The 24,979-nt window shown below is 39.8% G+C and overlaps 1 protein-coding gene across 7 annotated transcripts in view; it reads left to right on the top strand.

Annotated features, from left to right (window-relative positions):
* The window catches only part of rasal2 (RAS protein activator like 2), a 448,324-nt gene that overhangs the window by 326,552 nt on the left and 96,793 nt on the right, over positions 1 to 24,979 (top strand). The gene's annotated exons all lie outside the window — the stretch shown is intronic.

Below are 24,979 nucleotides of genomic sequence, written 5' to 3'. Positions count from 1 at the left end.
TGTAAAGGCAGAAATATAATAGCTGTTAATGTGTATCTGTCTTCCTCTTTATCCTCTTATAGTTTATTGCTTCTTGTCTAAGTACCTCCCTGTCTCTGAGAATTTTAATTAGTTCTTCAAATCATCAGCATGCCAAAGAATTAAACAGAATTCTGGTGGAAGAGTGCAGCATTTTCTCTAGTGTTTTATTGAGAAAAAAATGTGAAATCTCATTTCTTTATCACAACTTGGGAGCAAATTTCCAGAAGTATCAATAACAATTTAGTTTTTGGGCTGTTCTCAGATTTCAACATTCAAAGCATATTTATTATCAAAATATGCATATATTAACATGTCCTACCTTGAGATTAATTTTTTGCAGGTATTTATAGGAGAAATAAAGAAATTCAATAGAATCTTTGACAAACCATACATAAACAATAAGGTGCAGAAGAAGACAAACAGCAAATAAAAAAGAACTAAAAACTTAAGTTGTAAGAGTCCTTGAAAGTGAGTCTGTAAGTCACAGAATCAGTTCAGAGTTTTAGCAATTGCAGTTATCCATGCTGGTTCAGGAGCCTGATGGTTGTAGGGTAATAACTATGGCAGCACAGCGGTTACAGCAACACTATTATAGCTTGGAGAGTTCCAGAGTTTGGAATTCAATTCCGGCGCCGTCTGCAAGCAGTTCGTATGTTTTCCCCACGTGATTTTCCTCCGTGTGCTCCAATTCCCTCCCACAGTCTGAAGAGGTACTGTTTAGAAGGTTAATTGGTCACTGTAAATTGTCCAGTGATTATGCTATTGGTAATAAGTGGGTTGCTGAGCTGTGTAGCTTGTTGGACTGGAAGGGCCTGTTCCATGTTGCATCTCTAAATAAAACAAAATAAAAACTGTTCCTGAACCGATTGGTGTAGGATTTTTCTACCTCCTACCCACTGCAAAAGCAAGAAGAGACCATGGCCTATTTGATGGTGGATTCTTTTCTCTTGTGTCAGGGCTCATTATAGATGTACTCAGTGAGAGTGTTGCCTATGACGGACTGAGCTCTCTCTGCCACTTTCTGTAGCCTTTTCCTTTCCTGGACATTGGTGTTTCCATACCAGGCCATGATGCAGCTAGTTAGGGTACTCTCCACGGTGCATCTATGGAAGTTTGTGGTGACATGGTGAAGCAACACAAACTTCTAAGAAAGCAGACGTGCTGTGATGATATTTATGGGTTGGTCTCAAGACAGATCCTCTAATATGTTAATGGCAAGGAATTTAAAGTTACTGACCCTCTCCACCCCTAATCCCCTAGTGGGTACTCTCTCATGGACCTCCAGTTTCTTTCCCCTATAGTCAATAATCAGCTCTTTGGTTTTGCTGATATTGAGTGAGAGGTTGTTGTGGTACCACTCTAGCAGGTTTTCAAACTTCTCTGTTGATTTGCCACCACCTTTGATTCAGCCAAAAACTGTGGTTCGTCAGCAAATTTAACTATGAAACTGGAGCTTTATTTTGTTGCACAATCATAGGCATGGTGAGAAAATGGGGGATAAGCTCACAGTCTGGTGGCACATTTGGTCTGATGGTGATTGTGAAGCAGATGTTGCCAATCTGTACCAACAGGGTCTGCCAGTGAGGAAATCAAGGATCCAAATGCACAGGTAGGTACCAAAGCCCAGGTCTTGGAGACTAATGATGATTTTGAAGGGAATGATACTGTCCAATGCTGAGCTGCTATCATCCTGATATATGCATCTTCGTTGTCTAGGTGTTCCAGAGCTGAGTGACAGCGAATGGAAAGGCATTTGCTGTTGACCTGTTATGATGGGAAGCAAATTGGAATGAACCCAGTTCGCTCCTCCAGCAGGAGTTGATATGCTTCATGACCAATCTCTTGAAGCACATCATTACTGTGGATGCAAGTGCTACTGGATGATAGTCAATGAGGCAGGTTACCACATTCTTCTTGGGCAATGATTGAAGCCTGCTTGAAGCAGATGGGTACCTCAGACTGTTGAAGCACGAGGTTGAAGATGTCTGTAAAAATACTCCAGCTTGTTGATTAGCACAGGTCTGGGCCAGATGATTTCCATGGATTCACTCTCCTGAAGGATGTTCTCACCTCAACCTCAGAGAATGAACTCACAGGGTGTTCGGGAGTTCTGGGGATTCTTGAGAATACCTCCATGTTCTTTCAGTCAAAAGTGAGCATAAAAGGTGTTGAGCTCATTTGGGAATGAAACCTTATTGCCATTTACATATGTTGCTTGGTTTTGCTTGTAGGAGGTGTTGGGTTTCAAGCTCTACCACAGTTATCGAGTTGTTATTCAGTAACAAAAGAGTAGCTGAGAGAAAAGGCTTTCCTTCAAAGTATGTCAAAATTTGGATGACTGCAATTCACCGACACTGATGGAATTGAACTTTTTTATATTCTTGAAGGAATTGAAGAGAAAAACACAGTGATAGTGAGTAAATCTGAGTGAAGCTGACGACAATTCTATAAATCCTTTTCAGTTTTCCGATTCTTGAAGTTCAAGCTTTCTGATATCATGATTCACCAAAAATTTACGTTATAAAAAATAAACCACCATCAAAAATTACATCTCATAAAATAACAGTTGAGAAATATGCAAGTGCACCTTTGATTTCTCCAGATAGTGGTGCAAGATACAGAATTCGATGGAGTTTAGATGAAATTATCAATAGGCTTCCACAACAGGTAACAGCTGCTGGAGATAATTTTTGATGCAACACACAATTTGTTGGAAGAATTTAGTGGGTTGTGCAGCATTTGTGGAAAGAAAGGAATTGATGATGTTTAATATGGATCAACTTAAAAAGAAGCCTAATGGTGCGACAATAGACTGAGGTAATTTGTGGACTGGGGCAGGATGAAAGATAACAGGCATGTTGAGCCAGGGAAGGAAAAGGAGGGGAAATGATTTTGGAGGCAATGGCAGATGGCGGCCAACTGAGTGGAAAAACCTGAGAAGCCAGTGGAGTGAAGTACAGGAAAGGGTATGTGGAGATCGGAGACAGCTGCTGGAGAGAGATAAGCAAGAAAATAAGGGGCTACTAATGCTGGAACCTGATGAGTTCATAAGGTGATAGTGGGAACCATGGGAAGAGAGGTGAATGGTCAGTGGGGCAAGAACCAGATAGGGGAGAGGTGGAAACCAGTGATGATTGGTTGGGGCCAGGAAGGGGACAAAGATGGCAATGACTCCCATTATGCTCTACTTGAGATTTTATGCAACTTTATAATAGTATGTCTAACGCTTTAACCTCGAGAACTTTGTTTTTACAGTTCACTACTGTCATTTTAATTAGGAAATGGTGAGGAGGCCTCTCCTCTGAGGCATCAACTCTTATTTGGAGTTTGTGCAGCTTCAGCCAAAATAATAAAGAATCTGAAGACCTTGACTTTTTTCACTTTGATTTGTAACCAATACAATAAACAAGCTGTCTGTTGCTAGGCACTACTCATTATTTCCTCCAGCATTTGGTAAGTCAACATGGTAAATTATAGCAAAACACACAAAATGCTGGAGAAACTCAGCAGGCCAGGCAGCATTAGGAAATGAGTAAACAGTTGACGTTCTGGGCTGAAACCCTTAATCAGGACTAGGGAAAAAGAACTGAGGTCGGAGTAAGAAGGTGGGAGAGGGGAGGGAGAAACACAAGGTGATTGGTGAAACCAGGACAGGGGGAGGGGTGAAGTAAAGAGCTGGAAGTTGGTTGGTGAAAGAGATAAAGGGCTGGAGAAGAGGGAAATCTGATAGAAGAGGACAGAAGGCCATGGAAGAAAGGGGGAGGAGCACTAGAGGTGATAAGCTGGTAAGGGGATAAGGTGAGAGGGAGAAATGGGAATGTGGAATGGTGAAGGGGGAGTAATTACCAGAAGTTTGAGCAATCGATGTTTATGCCATGAGGTTGGAAGCAACCCAGACGGAATATAAGCTGTTGCTCCTCCAACCTGACTGTGGCCTCATCAGGGCAGTAGAGGAGGCCATGGACTGGCATGTAGGAAAGGGAATGGGAAATAGAATTAAAGTGCGTGGCCACCGGGAGATCCCTCTTTCTCTGGCAGACAGGGCGGTGGTCTTCCAATCTACTTTGGGTCTCACCAGTACACAGGAGGCCACATTGGGAGCAGTGGATACAGTAGGTGACTTCACCAGACTCACAGGTGAAGTGTCAGCTCACCTGGAAGGACTGTTTGGAGCCTGAATGGTAGTGAGAAAAGAGGCGTAGGGGCAGGTGTGGCACTTGTTCCATTTGCAAGGATAAATGCCAGAAGGGAGATCAGTGGGGAGGAATGAATGGACAAGGGAGTTGTGGAGGGAGTGATCCCTGCAGAAAGTGAGGGAGGGGAGGGAAAGATGTGCTTGGTGGTGGGATCCTATTGGAGATGGCAGAAGTGACAGAGAATTATGTGCTGGACGCAGAGGCTGGTGGAGTAGTAGGTGAGGGGAAAAGGAACCTTATCCCTGAGGCAGACATGCACAAGATGGAAAAGATGCTGGTGAGGGCAGCAATGGTGTTGGAGGGAGGGAAGGAAGCCCCTCTCTTTGAAAAAAGACGACATCTCCTTAGTTCTGGAATAAAAGACAATAGACAGTAGGTGCAGGAGTAGGCCATTTGGCCCTTCTAGCCAGCACCGCCATTCACTGTGATCATGGCTGATCATACACAATCAGTACCCCGTTCCTGCCCTCTCCCCATATCCCTTGACCCCACTATCTATAAGAGCTCTATCTAACTCTCTCTTGAAAGCATCCAGAGACTTGGCCTCCACTGCTTTCTGGGGCAGAGCATTCCACATATCCACCACTCTCTGGGTGAAAAAGTTTTTCAGCATCTCTGTTCTAAATGGCCTACCCCTTATTCTTAAACTGTGGCCTCTAGGTCTGGACTCACCCATCAGCGGGAACATGCTTCCTGCTTCCAGTGTCCAATCCTTTAATAATCTTATATGTTTCAATCAGATCCCCTCTCATCCTTCTAAATTCCAGCGTATATAAGCCCAGTCGCTCCAATCTTTTAACATATGACAGTCCCGCCATTCCAGGAATTAACCTTGTGAATCTACACTGCACTCCCTCAATAGCAAGAATGTCCTTCCTCAAATTTGGAGACCAAAACAGCACACAATACTCCAGGTGAGGTCTCACCAGGGCCCCGTACAGCTGCAGAAGGACCTCTTTACACCTATACTCAATTCCTCTTGTTATAAAAGCCAGCATGCCATTAGCTTTCTTCACTGCCTGCTGTACCTGCATGCTTGCTTTCATTGACTGATGTACAAGAACACCTAGATCTCGTTGTACTCCCCTTTTCTTAACTTAACTCAATATTGATAGTAATCTGCCTTCCTGTTCTTGCCACCAAAGGCCTTATCCTGAGAGCAGATGCAGTGGAGACGGAGGAATTGAGTGAAGGGGTGGCATTTTTACAAGTAACAGGGTGGAGAGATGTATAGTCCAAGTAGCTGAAGAGTCGTTGGGTTATAGCTTCTCTTTCCTATTTTGAATGTATAACTCTTTTGTTCTTGATGACAGATCTCCTTCACTTAGAGTCATGAGTCATGTTAGTCTAGGTTAGCAAACTCAGAAGTAAGTTATTATGGACAGCTGGAGCACAGATTAAAAACCTAATTATAAACGTTTTGGTCTCTTGGATGTATACAGCAGCTGATCTGTCTCATGAAAGAATTGTGGAAAATCTGTGATTCGACACAAGAAGACTTTGTAGTGTAAGATGAGTCTGATTTAGACTGAGCAAGGAGACTGACAGTTTCTGTCAGCATGAAGGAGTTTTAACTATGTGTTCAGTATGTTTTGTTAAACAAATTCTGGTCACATCTTTTACCAGCACTGAATACTTAATATGCAGCCAGTATTGATGAATGCAAGATCATATCAGCTTTCTTTTTGAGTGATGTTATATCCAAAATAAAAATATTTTCCTTGTTTCTGGGAAGTGTGGTTGTCTGTTTTGTTCATGTTCTGATGTGTTTCTGGGCTCTGGTTGCTAAATTTTTTGTTGCCATTTTGGGTAATTTTGAATTGGGGCAGCCTGCAGATAACAAATACCGAGCTGAATTGTATATGCCTTGACTCTCTTGATTTTGTGTTTTTATCTTCTGTATTTTTCACCTGTTTATCTTTTGTTGCCATTTGGGTGATTTATTTTTTCTTTGTGATGTGGGGGAGAGGGTGTTTGATGTTTTTCTTTGAAAGGGTTCCATGGTTTTTCTTTGTTTTGTGGCTGGCTGTGGGGCAGATGAATCTCAGGGTTGTTTACTACTTACATACTTTGATAATAAATGTACTTCCAGTCTTTAATAAAAAGGACATTTAATTTATTTTACTTCATTTGCCATTGCTTCTCCATTTGCATGGAAGATAGCCTCAGGATTAAAAAGATAGTCATGTGGTCAGATGTTATTTGGTGTTGTTTGATGAAAAAGATAATCTGTATTAACAGTAGCCATTCAAAGTACACTGCCTTCACTTATAAAGGAACTGTAGTGAAGGCATGTTAGCACTGGGATCTTCCTTTGAACAGTTTTACTCCCAAGGAAAATATTAGTTCTAATGCATGCCTTCATTAAATAGTCTTATCTATTATAAGCCATCTGCACAAAGCTTCTGGCTTTCTATCTCCAGTGAAGTTGCTTACTTTCATTGAGCTGCAGGCAAGTGATCTATTTCACATTTTGTTCTTGATCCTTCCTAAATAAAATACAATTGCAGATTGTTTTTGGAACAGCCAAGTATTAGAATGCCTGTTGTCTCATTCTGTGGTGTAGTGACAGGAATAACTAGTATTTGTAATTATTATTGAGGGTGCCTTATAATTCTGTTGTGTGAAATTACAATTAGTCTGGATAAAGTGATTGAGAATTACAGTTTCCTATTAGCTTGAGAAATTACTAATGTGGAGTTTAAACTTGGTGTGTTGAATGATTATAGTCAAATTTTAAGTAATTTTTAAAATCAGAGCATAAGGGGAGTCTGAAATTCAATATTTAAATGATGTACAGAAGTTGAAAACTTCATGTTGAAAAAATGCTTCAATTATACACAACTGTTGAAACCTGCTAAACTTAGACAGCTTACTAGAAATGATCACATCCGATGTGGTTGTTTAAAAAACTATCATTCCATGCTATTGAAATAAGCTACAGAGATAATTTTCTAGATCAGGCTACAGATCATAATTGAACTCAGAATAAGAATGAGGTTTGTTATCGCTGACGTTTGTCATGTAATTTGTTGTTTTGCAGCAGCAATACATTGCAATATGTAAAAGTACTGTAAGTTATGGTTAGAAATATGAAAAATAAGTTGGCCAAAAAGAGAACAAAGCAATGAGGTAGTGTTCATGTATTTGAGGACCATTCAAAAATCTGATTGTGGAGGTGAAAAAGCAGTTCCCGAAATGCTGAGTCTTGAAACGTGGAATCATAGTTTTTTTAGCTCTTGTACTCTTCCCTCTTGGTAATAATGAGAAAGGGGCATTTTCTGGGTAAAGAGGGGGCTTAATGATTGATGCTGCCTTTTGGAGGCATTACCTTTGAAGATGTCCTTGATGATGGGTAGGCTGGTATCTGTATGGAGCTGGCTGAGTTTACAACCCTCTGCAGCTTCTTTCCAGTCCTTTGCATTGGTGCCTCTATGATGCAGCCAGTCAGAATGCTCTCCAAGGTGCATCTGTAGAAATTTTCTAGAGTTCTTGGTGACAGCAAATCTCATCAAACTTGTAATGAAATATGATTTAACTGCTTCATAATTGCATCAATATGTTATAATATATTGCAGTTGATATTATAAAGAAAATTTGTGTTGGCTGTTATTGCTCCAGTTAGGATTTCACAACAGGAAGTTTTGCAATGGTATAGCAGTACTGATTAGATGTATAGATATGTATCAGTAGACATTATGAACAGAAAGCAATTGTTTCATTTGTAATCAGAGAACGTAATCAGTATACAGTTAAATGTTTTATTTAAAATGAGTAAATTGAAGATAATGCAGTAGTTAAGGTATAAACTATCTTATTTCAAAGAGCACTTATGATAGGAAATACTTCTATGTGCAAAATAGCTAAAGGAAGTTTCTGCAAGTCATGCTTCATTAAAACTATACAAAATAAAGGAACATTTGTTCTCGTATTATAAATCTGAAATGTGGTTGAAACTATAATATTTTCACTCAGTGGGCACTTTATTAGATACACCTGTACAACAGTTTGTTAATGCAACTATCTAATCAGCCAATCATGTGGCAACAACTCAATGCATAAAAGCATGCAGACATGGTCAAGAGGTTAAATTGTTGTTCAGACCAAATAACAGAATGGGGAAGAAATGTGATCACAGTGACTTTGGCAGTGGAATGATTGTTGATGCCAGGCAGGCTGGTTTGAGTATCTCAGAAACTGCTGATCTCCTGGGATTTTCATGCACAGCACTCTAGTTTACAGAGAATGGTGCAACAAAACCGTAAAAACATCAAGTGAGCAACAGTTCTATGGGCAAATTGCATTGCTAGTGCCAGAGGTCAGAGGAGAATGGCTAGACTAGTTCAAACTGACAGGAAGATGACAGTAACTCAAATAACAGTGGTGTGCATCTCTGATCGTGCAATGCATCAAATCTTGAAGTGGATGGGCTGCAGCAGCAAAAGACCAGGAATATACAGAAATATACTCAGTAGCCACTTCCTGGTATCAGTGGTGTGGAAGTTACTGGAGGGGAATCTGAGAGTCAGGATCCACCTGCATCTGGAAAGGTATCGATGGATAAGTGATTAACATGGCTTTGTGCATGAGAACTCATTTCACAGATATTTGATTATTTGAAGATGTGCCAAGAGAAGTGACAAGGGCAGGGTGGTAATGTTGTCTACAAAGAGTTTAGCAAGATCCCTGACAAACTTCCAATCTGATAAGCAAACACGAGGAAATCTGCAGATGCTGGAAATTCAAACAGCAACACACACAAAATGCTGTGTTCCACCAGCATTTTGTGTGTGTTGCTGTTCCAATCTGATAGGCTAGTTCAAAGGTTAGAGCACATGGGATCCAGGGTGAGTTTGCAAATTGGACATAACAATTGGCTTAATGGTAGGAGTCAGAAGTAGGTAATGAAACATCAGGATTGAGGCCTGTGACCAGCAATAAACCAGTGGGATCAGTGCTGGGCCCCTCTTGTTTATCATCTACAGTACATCAGTAATTTGGAAGAGAGCATCATTGGCATGGTTAATAAAGTTGTGGATGATACCAAAGCTTATAGTGGATAAATATTTAATGGTTATAGTGGACGGTGAAGAAGGCTATTTAAGATAATAACACAATCTAGAATAACTGAAAAAGTGGGCCAAGGAATGGCAGGTGGAATTTAACACAGACATGCATTTTGATTTTGTTTAGTTAAGTTACAGCAGGACTTGCACAGTAAATTTCAGGGCTGTGGAGTTACTGGAGGGGAATCACCAGTAACAGAGACTGAAGGGTAGGTTATTGTTTCTTGATGGAGGCATTCGGCATATTTGCCTTCATCAGTCAGGACTTTGAGTAGAAGAGTTGAGACATTGGACTGCAGATGCTGGATCATTTTGTTATAACTATACTAGTTGTTGATGAGTCCACATTTGAAATATTGGGTACATTTCTGGTCAGTGAATGATAGGAATGATAACATTACAATGGAAAGGACAAAGAAAAGATTTCATAAGGATGCTACTGGGATTGAACAGTTTGAATATAAGGAGAGACTGGATAAGCTGGGGCTTGGTTCCCTCAAATTTAAGAGGCTAAAGGGAAACCTCGTAGAGGTATATATAATCATTAGGTGCATAGATAAGGTGAAAGGTCACAGTCTTTTTGGAGTCTAAAACTGGAGGGAGTAGATTTAAGATGAGAGGGGAAAGATATAAAAGGATCCTGAGGCTCAAGGTTTTCCACACACAGGTTAGGTATATGGAATGAGCTGCTGTGTGAAAGCTGTATAGTCATATACGATTACAACTTTTAGAAAGTATTTAAATTGGTATATGGATTGAAAAAGTTTGGAGGATATGGGCCAAACACAAGCAATTGAGAGTAGCCCATGTAAGCAACTTGGTCAGCATGGGCAAGTTGGAGCAAAGGACCTGTTTCCATGCTATATAACTCTGGCTCAAAATTATAACCATATAACATATAACCATATAACAATCACAGCACGGAAACAGGCCATCTCGGCCCTCCTAGTCCGTGCCGAACTCTTAATCTCACCTAGTCCCACTTACCAACCCTCCACTCCTTTCCTGTCCATATACCTATCCAATTTTACCTTAAATGACACAACTGAACTGGCCTCTACTACTTCTACAGGAAGCTCATTCCACACAGCTATCACTCTCTGAGTAAAGAAATATCCCCTCGTGTTTCCCTTAAACTTTTGCCCCCTGACTCTGAAATCATGTCCTCTCGTTTGAATCTCCCCTACTCTCAATGGAAACAGCCTATTCACGTCAACTCTATCTATCCCTCTCAAAATTTTAAATACCTCAATCAAATCCCCCCTCAACCTTCTACGCTCCAATGAATAGAGACCTAACTTGTTCGACCTTTCTCTGTAACTTAAGTGCTGAAACCCAGGTAACATCCTAGTAAATTGTCTCAAATAAAACATCTCAAATCGTCTTAAATTATCTTCAAATATTTTTAATAAGGTTGATAAGTTTTGATCCTAATTGTTTTTAATGTTGTTAACAGTTAACCTTATTCTGTCACATCCAGATGAGGTGTAAGTGAAAGGTTACCTTCCTGGATGAGATTAGGGCAATATTTGGTCCTTGGTGAGATTCTCTCAAGTTTCATTGTAGCTTGGGTTGTTACTAGCCATGCTATTACCAGATTTATTGAATTCAGTTTTCCAACTTACCTTGATGTGATTTCAACTCTCAGCTTTATCCAGGTAACCATTACAATCACTGGATTGCTTTAATGGAATTTGAAATCTCATTTAAGTTCAATAGGATGGTAGCTATGAGAAAATTAGACTAGTCCATAGCAATTGAAGCTGGCTGATGGGATAAAGCTAAACACAGCTTTTCATTGCCAAAGAGAGCTAGATACAAATATTAGCCTGCAAAAATATATTTTGTTGATATCTTTGATCAACATTGCCTATTTTAATCTCTAGATAAATAATGACAAAAATTTAATTGAATTTTGTTGTCAAAGCCTATAAAATGGAATGGACTTTAAGGGATCAAAAGGCATTTTAGAATAGAGTTACATTCTTTCTGGAAAGTAGAACAATAACTAGGCAAGTTAAATGGCAAAAGGAAGAATAATTCCATTTTACAAAATGCAGCCATTGGCAAAATTGAACAAAAGCTTTTTTCTGTGATTAGTTTGTATCCTGGGAGACCAGATAGTTTCAGGTGCCCCTAACAGGCCTGAATTAAAATAAATGGTTTCTGGAGAGAGCACTTTAATGGACTTGAGCAAGTTTGTCTAATTATTTATCATTTGTATTTCTGAGTGGGTAGACGATTCCTAAGATTTCTATTAGATCAGATGACTGGGAATGAAAACTGTATCTATGGTGTCATGGAGGGTGTTTTGCAGCAGTCAAGCATTGTCTATCGAGTCCATATTGTGTTGTTCCTCTGAAAAGGAATACAAAATAGTTCCTTGCAAAAAGTATATCCTCAGTAGTTGATTTGATATCTGCATTTTTACGTGCAGTTTATAGCTTTCAATGAGCATAGGTGAGACTGCTTATGAATCTAGAGGTTGCAACTGATAAAGTGCTGAGCCTTAGAACTGATGCTAAATGAGCCAAGTATCTATTTTTTGAGTGCATAATTTGTCCCAGTATAACTTTGAGCTGTATTTACCATAAGGATCCCAAGTCTGATTCCTGACCTTTGCTGAGTTCACTTTGATTGGACAGCAACCTCATAACTAACAAGAGCGAATTATGACAGCTTAATGAGGGGAAGTTCTGGTATCCCTGATTAGTTATTGATGTTAGATGTGTGTTTGTGAACATAGATTAGCAGTTGAAAACCTTCAAGATGCAAAATGTAACCCAATCATGATTGTTATTTATCAATTCATGCTAGAAATTGGACAGATTAATTAAACTTAGTTCCTTTGACCTTGAGAGAAATATTCTGATCTTACTGCGCCTACTCTTGTATATCTGGTGGGCCTTCACAAAAGGAGTGTTTCAGTACTAAACAAATTGTCCTGTATTAAAACAACTGGAGACATCATAGTTGATCGGCACCAATTTTAATTTGCATTTGTTTATCTTGTAATTAAGCTGATTATTTCTGCATGAGGATCAGAGACAGAGCTTCCTTCAGATATTCCTCATACCATCTGCTGTCAGTCAGGCTGCTACATTCATTCTTCTCAAATGTACAAGCATAGAGAAGGGTTGAAATATTTAGTATTTAAAGAAATTGATTTAATTGGGCAGTGAAAATGCTGCCATAGAATGTGCTTTATCTGGCATCAAAGCTGAGAATTTTGTGTTGTGGACCCCAATGTGAGCTGTTTTCCTTGTAAACTGCTTTAGCACAGCCTCAGCAAGGTGTCATTAACTGATTTCTTGGTTCTCATTTGTTGTTTTTTTTAGTTATAGGAAATATCTACAATTTCTCATCCTTGTCTCTGGTGAAAAAGATTTCTTTTTGAGCATATCACATCTACACAATACAAAATAAATATCTTTGACTCCAAGAAGTTTTGCATGATAAAGTCTTCTTTATTGTAATAGGCTATTATACTGATCAATGGCTTCTGGGGCTTCTGTAGGAAATGTACATGTCATTAAAATAGGCCAGTGTTTCTGATTTAGACTTTAGAATGAATATAATTCCATTCATTCTGGTTATTCCCCAACTGTTCAAACAAGCAACCACTTTGCTAATAGAATTTTTGAGGTTTTTAACATAATGTTCATCATGATCTTTTTGCCATGTTTTACTGAAACCAATCAAAAGCAGCACATTTTTTTCCTCATGTTTCAGGTCGCAGTTGTATAGGTTAATTGTAGATCTTCTATACCACCTTCTGCAGGCCAGAGAACACTAGACACCAGAATACTACAGCACAGTACAGGCCCTTCAGCCCTTGATGTTGTGCCGACTCATATATTCCTTAAAAAAGAAATACTAAACCCACACTATCCCATAACCCTCTATTTTTCTTTCATCCATATGCCTATCCAAGAGGCCCTTAAATACCTTTAATGTTTTAGCCTCCACCACCATCCCTGGCAAGTCATTCCAGGCACCCACAACCCTCTGTGTAAAAAAACTTACCCCAGATGTCTCCCCTAAACTTCCCTCCCTTAAATTTGTACATATGCCCTCTGGTGTTTGCTAATCATGCCCTGGGAAACAGGTACTGGCTATCCACCCTATCTATGCCTCTCATAAACTTGTAGACCTCTATCAGGTCCCCTCTCATCCTTTTATACTCCAAAGAGAAAAGTCCCAGCTCTGCTAACCTTCCCTCATAAGACTTGCTTTCCAATCCAGGCAACATCCTGTTAGATCTCCTCTGCACCCTCTCCATAGCTTCCACATCCTTCCTGTAATGAGGTGACCAGAACTGAACACAATACTCTTAAGTGTGGTCTCACCAGAGATTTGTAGAGTTGCAACATAACCTCTCTACTCTTGAACTCAATACCCCTATTAATGAAGCCTAGCATCCAATAGGCCTTCTTAACTATCCTATCAACCTGTGCAGCAACCTTGAGGGATGTATGGATTTGAACCCCAAGGTCCCTCTGTTTATCCACACTCTTAAGTAACCGACCAATAAACCTAGACTTCTGGTTTGTCCTTCCAAAATGCATCACCTTACACTTATCCGGATTGAACTCCATCTGTTATTTTTCTGCCCAACTCTGCATCCTGTCTATATCCTCTTGTAACCTTCAACAACCTACAGCTCCATCCATAACTCCTCCAATCTTCACGTCATCTGCAAAATTACTCACCCATCCTTCTGCCTCTTCATCCAGGTTATTTATAAAAATCACAAGGAGCAGGTGTCCCAGGACAGGTCCTTGCGGGACTCCACTAGTCACCAACCTCCAGGCAGAATACTTTCCTTCCACTACTACCCTCTGCCTTCTTCCTGTAAGCCAATTTTTTTATCCAAACAGCCAAGGTTCCACTGATCCCATGCCTCATGACTTTCTGGATGAGTCTCTCGTGGGGGACCTTGTCAAAGGCCTTACTAAAATCCATGTAGATCACATCTAGCGCCCTACCCTCATCAATTTCTTTTGTTACCTCTTCAAAAAACTCAATTACGCTCGTGAGGCATGACCTTCCCTTCACAAAGCCATGTTGACTATCCTTGAGTAGACTGTACTTCTCCAAATGCTCATAGATCCTATCCTTAAAAATCCTTTCCAATAGTTTGCAGACCACCGATGTAAGACTCATTGGTCTATAGTTCCTAGGATTCTCCCTATTACCTTTTTTAAATAAGGGAATTACATTTGCCATTCTCCAATTCTCCGTGACCTCCCCGCAGCCAAAGAGGATTCAAAGATCATAGCTAATGCTCCAGCGATCTCTTCTCTCACTTCCCACAGCCAGCCCTGGGGACTTATCAATCTTGATGTTTTTAAGAAGATGCAACACTACTTCTTTCTTAATCTCCACATTGTCTAGCACACAAGCCTGTTCTATTTTGACCTCACCCAGATCAAGGTCCTTTTCATTTCTGAATACTGAAGTGAAGTATTAAATTAGGACCTCCCCAACCTCCTCCACCTCAGGCACATGTTGTCTTCTTTATCCTTTCATTCTTGTCATCCTTCTGTTCCTCACATATGCATAGAATGCCTTGGGGTTCTCCTTAATCCTACATGCCAAGGCCTTCTCATTCCCCCTTTGAGCTTTCCTAAGTTTTTCCTTAAGCTCCTTCCTGGCTACCCTATATTTCTCATGAGCCCCTCCTACTTCCTGGTTCTTATATCTAACATATGCTTCCTTCTTCCTCTTGACAAGTTGCCTCACGTGTTTCGTCAGCCACGGTTCCCTCTTCCTACCATTTTTTCCTTGTCTCAGTGGGACAAACCTAACCTGAACACAGCTCAAGTGGTCCCTAAACTTCCTCCACATTACTTCTGTGCTTTCACCCTTGAACATCTGTTTCCAATTTACCCTCACTAGTTCCTGCCTCATCCCTTCATAATTAGCCCTTCCCCAGTTAAGCACTTTCCCATTTTGTCTGTTTTTAACCTTTTCCATAGCTATGCTGAAACTAAGGGAGTTGTGGTCACTCTCACCAGAATGCTCCCCCACCAAGAGGTCTGCCACCTGACCAGGTTCATTACCCAGAACTAGATCCAGTATGGCCTCTCCTCTCATGGGCCGGTCCACATACTGTGTCAGGAATCCTTGTTGAATACACCTGACAATTTCAGCCCCATCTATTCCCCTTGCAGTCAGGAGGTGCCAGTCAATATGAGGGAACAAAACTGAGCCCACATTGGTTTTTATTCTGTTTTGTGGAACTTACTGACCAACTTTTGTGTGAACTTAAAAAGCTTACATCCTGTTCAATGTTGTATCACTTCAAAGGAACCCTCCTTCACTCAATGTTGATAGTCAACAATGCATATTAAGGTCTACCATATATACATGAGTAAGGGACCCATGTGTCGGTACAAAAGACAATACTGGAGGCATTTCCAGTTGCCTTCAGCCAGAAACAATTATAGATTATCCACCAAAAGAAGTGTCTTTTTCAAAGATTTAATTTGGTTTCCTCCAATTTGATTCACCTTAATTCAGTGCATAGTTACATGACCTATCATGAACTGATCTAAGTTAGTCAATTCACTACACAACTTTTAATTAATGCAAAGATTGTATTTTATTGTCTTTACACAAATATGTTGATCCCAGCTAACAACTTAAGTTATGGATCCTACTGTTCGCTGTGTACCAATACTCACAGACCACTTCTCCAATTTATAACACTGAAATAGGGGAACTCCCATTGGCCAAACAATTGATCCTTCAAATCCCAGCCCCTGGCATTAGGGTCTTCCTTGCAATAGTTAGCCTCTGGAGTTGGATTTGATGCCCCTCATTCTTATTCATTTTCGCTATCAGTTCAGTATGCTGTGTTTTGGTCTTATAGGCTGTGACCTGCCTTGCTAACATGTGTCAGCTTTTCATTAGTCCAAGGCAGCATCATTTTTGTCCCTCTCATAAGTATCAACTTGTAGTAGATATATCTTTGTTCTGAATCAGAGAAGATCAGCCAGTTCTAGGCTCAAGTTACTCAGGTCAGATATAAACTACCCTATTGATAAATCTATTCATAAACCTGTAAGTTCCATCTTACCAAAACAAATCTCACAAGTAACTTTTTATTTGGAGATAATCTTTAGTTCAGCAGGTTATCGAGAGCTTTATTGTATCCAATTTTAAGTGCTTTGATATAGCTGTTCTTGTGTATAACCAGTTCACAAAATGGGGATTGCAGAGCAGTTTCATGGAATGGAGACCTCTATTCCTTCAACCTCATGTTAAGAACAAAGACATTTGGTTTGTCTACCTCCACTGTCTTTGACTCTTTCCGGTTAGATGTTTCCTTCTGTATTTTACATGACAGTACCGTGGCTGAAGACTTGTGTTTCAAAGCCAGCTACAACTTGCAATTTTGTCCAGGTACAAACTGCCCACAAGAAGCAGAAAATTCACTTTTCCTAGACCTTTCCCACCAGTGCCTTTGCCTCACATACCTTTTACCTTTTATCTCTCAGGTGCTCATCATTTCTCCTGCTACTCACGCAAACCACTGGCAACTACATTTGTCAATTAATTTACCAGCATATCTTTGGAATTTGGGAGGAAATATGAGCACTTGGAAAAATCCTTCACAAAATTCCACACTAACATGCTAATTTATACAGGAGCTGCTGGAGGTCAGGATCAAGCTATGCAGATGAATCCAATCATATCAATTATAGCAAGACACACAAAATGCTGGTGGAATGCAGCAGGCCAGGCAGCATCTATAGGAAGAAATATAGTCGATGTTAAAGGTTGAGACCTTTCTTTGGCACTAATGGAAAAGAGAGATAGTAAGAGGTTAGAAAGTGGGAACTGCAGGGATGGATCTAAGAGCTGGGAAGTTGATTGGCAAAAGGGATACAAGGCTGGAGAAGGGGGAATATCATAGGACAGAAGAAAAGGGGAGGGGAGCATCAGAGGAAGATGGAGAACAGGCAAAGAATTATTGTGAGAGGGAAAGAGAGAAAAAAAATTTTAATTAAAAATTAGGGATGGGGTAAAAAAGGGAGGAGGGGCATTAACAGAAGTAAGAGATATCAATGTTCATGCCTTCAGGTTGGAGGCTACCCAGACGGAATATTAAGGTGTTGTTCCTCCAACCCGAGTGTGGCTTCATCTCGACAGTAGAGGAGGCCATGGATAGACATATCAGAATGGGAATGGGACATGGAATTAAAATGTGTGGCCACTAGGATATCCTGCTTCCTCTGGTGGACAGAGCGTAGGTGTTCCGTGAAACAGTCTCCCAATCTGCATCGGGTCTCATCGATATATAAAAGGCCACACCAGGAGCACCGGACATAGCAGACTCACAGGTGAAGTGTCACCTCACCTGGAAGAACTGTCTGGGGCCCTGAATAGTGCTGAGGGAGGAAGTGTAAGGGCAGGTGTAGCACTTGTTCCGTTTACAAGGATAAGTTCCAGGAGGGAGATCAGTGGGAAGGGATGGAGGGGGATGAATGGATGAAGAAGTCACATAGGGAGTGATCCCTGCAGAAAGTGGGGGGGAGGGAAAGATGTGCTTGGTGGTGAGATCCCATTGGAGTTGGCAGAAGTTATGGAGAATTATATGTTGGACATGGAGGCTGGTGGGGTGATAGGTGAGGACAAGAGGAACCCTATTGCTAGTGGGGTGATGGGAGGATTGGGTGAGAGCAGATGTGCGTGAAATAGGAGAGATGCATTTGAGAGCAGAGTTGATGGTGGAAGAAGGGAAGCCCCTTTCTTTAAAAAAGGAAGACATCTCCTTTGTCCTGGAATGAAAAGCCTCATTCTGAGAGCAGAAGCGGCAGAGACGGATTAATTGAGAGAAGGGGATGGCATTTTTACAAGTAACAGGGTGGCAAGAGAAATAGTCCAGGTAGCTGTGAGAGTCTGTAGGCTCATAGTAGACATCAGTAGATAAGCTGTCTCCAGAGATAGAGACAAAGAGATCAAGGAAGGGGAGGGAGGTGTCGGAAATATCAATTACAGTCTTTTCTCAGTCATCAGTAAACAAGTGGAAGGCTGTTTCGTTAAAGGCAAGGCAGCTCTCGTTAAAAATAAGTTAATGAGAATTGAGGGAAAATTCTTTACAATAAATGGATTCATACCAAGAACCAAAGATTGTGGTTGTTGCAGGTCATTCAATGTGGCCACAGGATTTTGCTGCAGGAGTTCTTCAGTTCATTGTCCTTTGTTCAGCCATCTCTGTTGGCTTGTCTGAAGTAGGGCGCATTCACATTTTGCAATTCGTTTCCATTACAGAGCAGTCCCTATTTACATACAGTACATCAGAGCTTCACCTGTCTGCTAATAAATATCAATTTTGGTGTTAACAAAGTGCTGGGCAATAATCAACTTTGACAAGATCCTTTGAGCTTCACTAGGCAAAGCTTCATTGTCAACATCCTGATGGTCATTGTTGACAGTAGCTTAAATATGCTTGCCACGTAATTGCTACAGTAATAAGCAAGTCAGATGATGATACAATTGATGGTAAATGACTTGCCTCTGGATTCCCCAAATTAAACACTTATGTAATTGAACACTTTTTCTTAAGTACAGCTACATCCAAGGCTCAACAAAAATTAGGAGAGCAGTCTGCATGATTGGCTAACTATTTGAACATTCATTCCCATTGCTGCTAGGTTATTATGTCTACAGAGTGCACAAGTTACAAGCCATACTGCAGCAATTCACAAAGGTTCCTTTGACAACAGTGCCCAAATCTGAAACCTATTTCAGTCTGAGGAACAGCAGATGTATAAAAACACCACCACCTGAAACTCCTCCACATCAAACACATTTTGAAATGCGAATCCATTTAACATTGCTAGGTTTAAATCTTGTGCTATTTCATAAAATCATTTAATTCATCATTCTTGCTTAATGCCGTTACCCACCTTTGCAAATATTATGTTGATGCTTTAAGGCATTATAATCAGATCTTTTTCCTGCTCAGAGACACAGCTATATTAAATAGAGCAATAATGACTGCAGCTAAGTTTGCTACAATGCATATTACCATAATGAAAATTGGTTATAACAAGATTAGTGGTTTAGGAACATTATTTGCATTACACAGGTTGTATTAGTTATGGTGTGATCACATACAGGAAACATGTTTAAATCTGTGCTTTGTAGGCAACTGTAGCCTCTTCTTCTATGATAAGGTTTATGAGGTTTGTAAGAATATAACAGTTGTGTTAAAGCAGAAATACCCGTCTTTCACTTGCTCTGTAAATTAGCGAGTAGTCTGCCCTTAAAATTAAAGTACAGTAACGTAGCTTCTTCTTGAAACCTTATGCATTTGAAAAGGATTGAAACAGTTTGGCTGTTCTTACTTCCATAAATTGCAGTTGGAAGGGTTTTAAGGGCAGACTGATCGTAGTCAGTAAATTATCATAAACACTTTGAACTGTAATGATATCCCAGCTCAAGCAAAGGTTCTAACTATCAAGGCCTAGTATTCCAGTAGCTTGAAATGGATGGACAGAATGGGTGTCACAATGACCACTTTGATTGAGGCATCCAATCGCTGAAATACCAGAGTTGTGCTCAAGTCTTCGGGGATGACTGAATGGTAGCTAAAGGTATTTGCAAATCAAGAATACAGTGCCTTGTAAAAGTATTCAGCCCTCAACCCTTTGTTCACATAAATGAGTATTACAACTAAGAATTTTGAACAGTTTAACTGAGATTTTTTTATTTGTGTAATTACATGGCCCTTTCTTCACATCGGAGCCCAAAAACAAGAAAAATTGTAAAGCATGAAAAACAAAAAAAATTCAAAAACTTAAATGTCAGCAGTTCAAATAGATTCAACCCCCCCCCCCCCCACCTCCCTTTGCTCAGTACTTAGTTGAACCACCTTTTGCAGCTATTGCAGCCAGTAGTCTTTTTTGATAGGTCTTAATTAACTTTGCACAACATGATGGAACAAGATTTGCCACTCCTCCTTGAAATAGTTTAGCTCAGGAGCGGCAATGGACAATAATCTGAAGCTCTTGCCAGAGATATTCAATTGGGTTAAGGTCAGGAAGCCACTCAAGGACATCGATTTTCTCATTTGAAGCCACTCCATGGTTGCTCTGGCACTATGCTTTGGGTCATTGTTCTGCTGAAAGATGAACTTCCTTCCCAGTTTAAGCTTCTTGGCAGAAGCTAGCATGCTTTTATCAAGGATCTCTCTGTATACCTCTTCCCATCAATCCTGATGAGATTTCTAGTCCCTGCTGCTGAAAAGCAATCCCATTGCATGACGCTACCTCCACCATACTTTACAGTAGGGATGATGTTAACTGGGTTTTGGCATATTATTAGATTAAAGCCACACATCTGTGTAGTGTTGAGGCCAAAAATTTCCACTTTAGTCTCATCCGACCACAAAACTTTCTTCCACATATTTACAGTCTCTTCGAAGTGATGTTTTTCAAACCCTTACAGGCAAGAATGTGCTTTTTGTTTTAGCCAGGGCTTCTTCTTTGCCATTATTCCATAAAAACCCTTTTTGTACAAGGCTTTAGAGATAGTGAAACCATGAAATTCATCTCCAGTTGCAGCCATAGGCATCACAGTACCCTTCCTTTCAAGTGTCATTCTTCTCTGGCAATTAAGTTTAGAGGGGTGGTCTGACCTAGGCAGTGTAGCTGTAGTTTCATGCTTCTACTTTTTCACAATGGACTGCACTGAGCTCCAAGGGATGTTCATTATCTTTGAGATGGTCTTGTACCCTTCCCCCATATCTCTATTATCAATCCCTGACTTGTCTTGAATGCTCTTTTTTCTTCATTTGATTTGATCTGTTGAAAATCTACCATACTATTGGACCTTTCAAAGAGAGGAGTATTTATTCTTATGAATTCATTGAAATTTTTTACATCAATACATTTGGTGATTTGGTACGGCAATACTATAGATTGCACCTGAGGAAAGTTCGCATAGTAATTATAAATGAGATATATACTTTTTCGGCCTCACATGACATGATGTTTTGTAGATTCGCTCACAATTCTCCTTCAATATATTTTAAATTTTAGAAAATGAGACTGTAAAATATGAAAGTAGTTGTTGGGGCAGAATACTTTTTCAAGGTTCTGTATAAACCAAATGATGGAAAGACAAAGCAGATCAGCCAGCATCTGTGGAGAGGGAATTGCTTTAATATTTCAGATCTGGGACTCTTCATCAGAAAGTAGCCTTTAAAGTACAGAATCAAAATTAAGTAACCCTTTTTTTCTGTCTCTTATCAGTACCGGTCATTTCTTGCTGTCATCATGTTTGTGTAGTTCTCCTTTAGTAGAGTCTGGTCTACTGGGGGTGTCCCAGAACCTTACCATTAGCAGCACATTACATGGACAAAGAAGTTCAGTCTGGTTTTAACTGCCATATTAAATCCTCTGGTCAGATCTTATTGGAGATGTTCCCTTTGTCCTTCCTACCCTTCCCCCATCTTTTCTACCAACTTGTTTTCTTTGTTCTGATGATGGATCATGGATCCATGGATGCTGACTGCCTGTTGAGTGTTTGTGGCGTTTTCTGTTTTTATTTCAGACTTCCAATATCTGCATTTTTAAAAATTCTTAATGAAAATATGACAAGTATTCATACATATTGTAGTCACTTTCAATTTTAGAGGCCTGTCTTCATACAAAATTGCTGAATTTTAGTTTGCTAATGAATAACAACAAGAAATTTTCTTCAAATTGAAATAGCTGTTCAACTAATATTCTTCAATAAAGGTTGCATGGAGTTTGCAATCTTTGACATTTTTAAAATTAAATTGTCCAAGGCAATTTAATTAAACAAATGAGTCGTTGTGAGGTTTTCATCCTTATTCAAAGGATCTAAGTGCTCGGACAAGCACAAACCAAGGCAAACACTTTGTTAAATACCATGGGAGTTCTGCTGTTCAATGTACAGAATGTAATTTTACATGATTTAGAGTATCATTGTGGCCCATGTAACATGAGAGTTTAACTGCGTGCATCAGTTTTACCTCTTCATTTGAATGTAGATGCTAGGCAGTGAAGTGAGATTATATGTTACCTTAATTCTGTTGTAGCTCATCTGTTTCAAACAATGTTTTTTTATGAATGTGCCCATTTCCTTTCCTTAACTGTCCGTGTTTTTTTTCATAACCTTACTCTCTGTGAAAGACTTAATGGCACACAATCCCATATATCTTGTTTGGCATAATACAATTGTGCCTGCTAAATTTGAGATCTATTGAAAGGCATATTCCTTTCTGGGATTGCAGATACCTTCATGCAGCCGTTATTCTGCCATCCTGTGTGGTTCTAATTAGCATTTATTTTGTTCAGTCGATATTTTACTTTTGCTTTCATCATTCAGTTTCCTGATTTGTTGCATTTAATTAAAACTGTGTGGCTACCTATGCAAGAAATTCATACTTGCAAAATATCAGCTTTCATATTACTAGAAGGTAAACCAATTTAAAATATTTTTTAAATCTTTTTTTCTCTTGTTGTTTTAAGGATAAGTTATGATGGTGTACATTTTATCCCTCGATCCTGGCTTTGTACAATTAATAAGCTGTGTTTTGGGTAGTAGGTATCTTTTATTGTACTTCTGACCATCCATCATTCTATATTTAATCCCTGTCACTACAGTTTAACTTGGCCTGAATCCAGATGAAAGCATCTGTATGAGAGCATTTTACGCAGTGGGCTGCTGCACTCGAGCTCAGTGCTCAGCTGGAGTGTGCTCAGAGAGGCTGAAGATGTCATGTGATGGACAGTACATCTCGAGGTGAAATTACTATTGTTCATTTTGAGGGTCACATTGATTTCTTCTGCTGTGTTTGTTGTGCTATTAAGCGAGTGCTGCAGTAAAGAAGCAGGATTCAAGTGACTGTGGTGCTCATGGCCCCTGCTGGCTTCAGACACTAATCTTCTCATAGGTGCATTGCCATAACAACTGCCCCAGGTGGGTCAAAACAATATACGTCAGGCCCATGTTTTGCTGTTTCAGAGGCAGTGATGAATTGTTAGATTTGTTTAAGAATCACTAACAGCCCTTTGAACAGTGTGCTTCCTTGTACTGAAATATGCAAAGAACGAATCACTGCTTTTTGTGCCTGGAAGTGAAGAAAATCATTCGACTCTCATTGTATTCCAGGAGGCAATGAGAGTGCTTTGACCTGAACTAGCTGTGTGCTTGAAAGGAAAATTTGAAGACTGGCTGTTTCAATGCCTGTGATGGGTAGAACTTGGAAGAATCTTGCCTTCTTCTGCACAAGGATTGCCGACCAGTGAAGATAATTCACATATTCAGCCAAGTAATTTAACCAAGGGGGGGGTGGGAATGTCCCAGCCCTCAAGTGATCAGAACATGGTGGATACTTGGCTCTGCTCTTTCAGGAGAAAAATTAGTATATTTCACGGCTTTGACTAAAATGATGAGGACTGCTTTTTTTTTGTTTTATGGGAGAAGGAGTAATAACTGGAGATGACCTGATAACTGGCCTGTAATGGAATACTTCAATTGTTAAAATTAGAGTGTCTTCTGAAAAAGCTTTATTTTGAAACTTTTTTTCCCCATGGAATTTTTAAAGTCTGTAAGCCTGCAATGTGGAGATGCTTGTTTTAACAGGCACAATGTTTTCAGGAGCAAAACTATCATTGATGGAATTAACCTCTGAAGATTTTAAGGCCACTTGAGGTCTTGAAAATACTGGAGAACCATCATACTCAAGGTGTGTTTTGAAGATTGTGAGAATTGGCTTTACCTTTGGTCTTGGGAGAAGGGGGAAGGTGAAGTCACTTTTTCCCATAACTAGTAGCACCATCATCATGATCTGGGGATGTTCTGTTAAGTGGCTCCGTTGCTGTCTAATGTAAGTATAATATTATGTCAGTTTGTTTGAGTATTTTCCAGGCTTAACAACCGAATTTTGAAAAATACGATGTGTGTTTGATGCCATTGATGTTTTGACATGGAGATTACATTTTTTGATGCTTTCTTCAGCGCCCCATTATCTATCTTGTGTGTTTCTTATTGCCTGCACGTGTGTGGCCCACTGACTTGTTAACATGTCTTCAGCTGTAGTGTGGAAACCTACCACAAAATGATGAATAGCATGAGTTAATCATTGCTATTGTTTTATTTTTCTTCGAACCTCCTTGCCCAGCTCCAGCTGATTACAAAAATGTGTTCTCCAGGCCTATATGAAGAGTTGATGATATGGATTTACAACTATGATTTCCCTGTGAAGAAAAGTAATTATAGGTGTTACTGCAGTTGCAAGCATTCATGTTATGTTGGAGTCTTTGTAAATTTACTCACTGACTCACACTAAATTTCTTTTGCACATGAGAATGTGTTATTGCTATAAAGGCAAATTATAAGTGACTATTAGCTAAATTTATCTGTGCACAGTAATCCCAAGATATCAAAAGCTAGCCTAAATGTGGTGCATTGAAATGACACTTGGGTCAGCGCTTCTGTGATGAGGTATTCATTAGGGTCGGAGATTAACTGATTTCACTTCGTTTCTTAGAACCCCCTGCATTATTTTATATTACCTTTTGCTACAGAATAAGAATGTGTACGGTATGCCTTGCCTTGGGTCATATTTCTGAATTGGTCAACTTGTTCCACTGAAACGGTGGAACATTTTTCCGAGCAAATACTGTACAAGCTTATAAATGTACTTTT

Source organism: Hypanus sabinus, chromosome 11, assembly GCF_030144855.1.
Source record: "Hypanus sabinus isolate sHypSab1 chromosome 11, sHypSab1.hap1, whole genome shotgun sequence".
In the NCBI taxonomy this organism is placed as follows: domain Eukaryota; kingdom Metazoa; phylum Chordata; class Chondrichthyes; order Myliobatiformes; family Dasyatidae; genus Hypanus; species Hypanus sabinus.
Note: the sequence above shows the minus strand (reverse complement) of the source record. Positions and strands in the feature narration are given on the sequence as shown.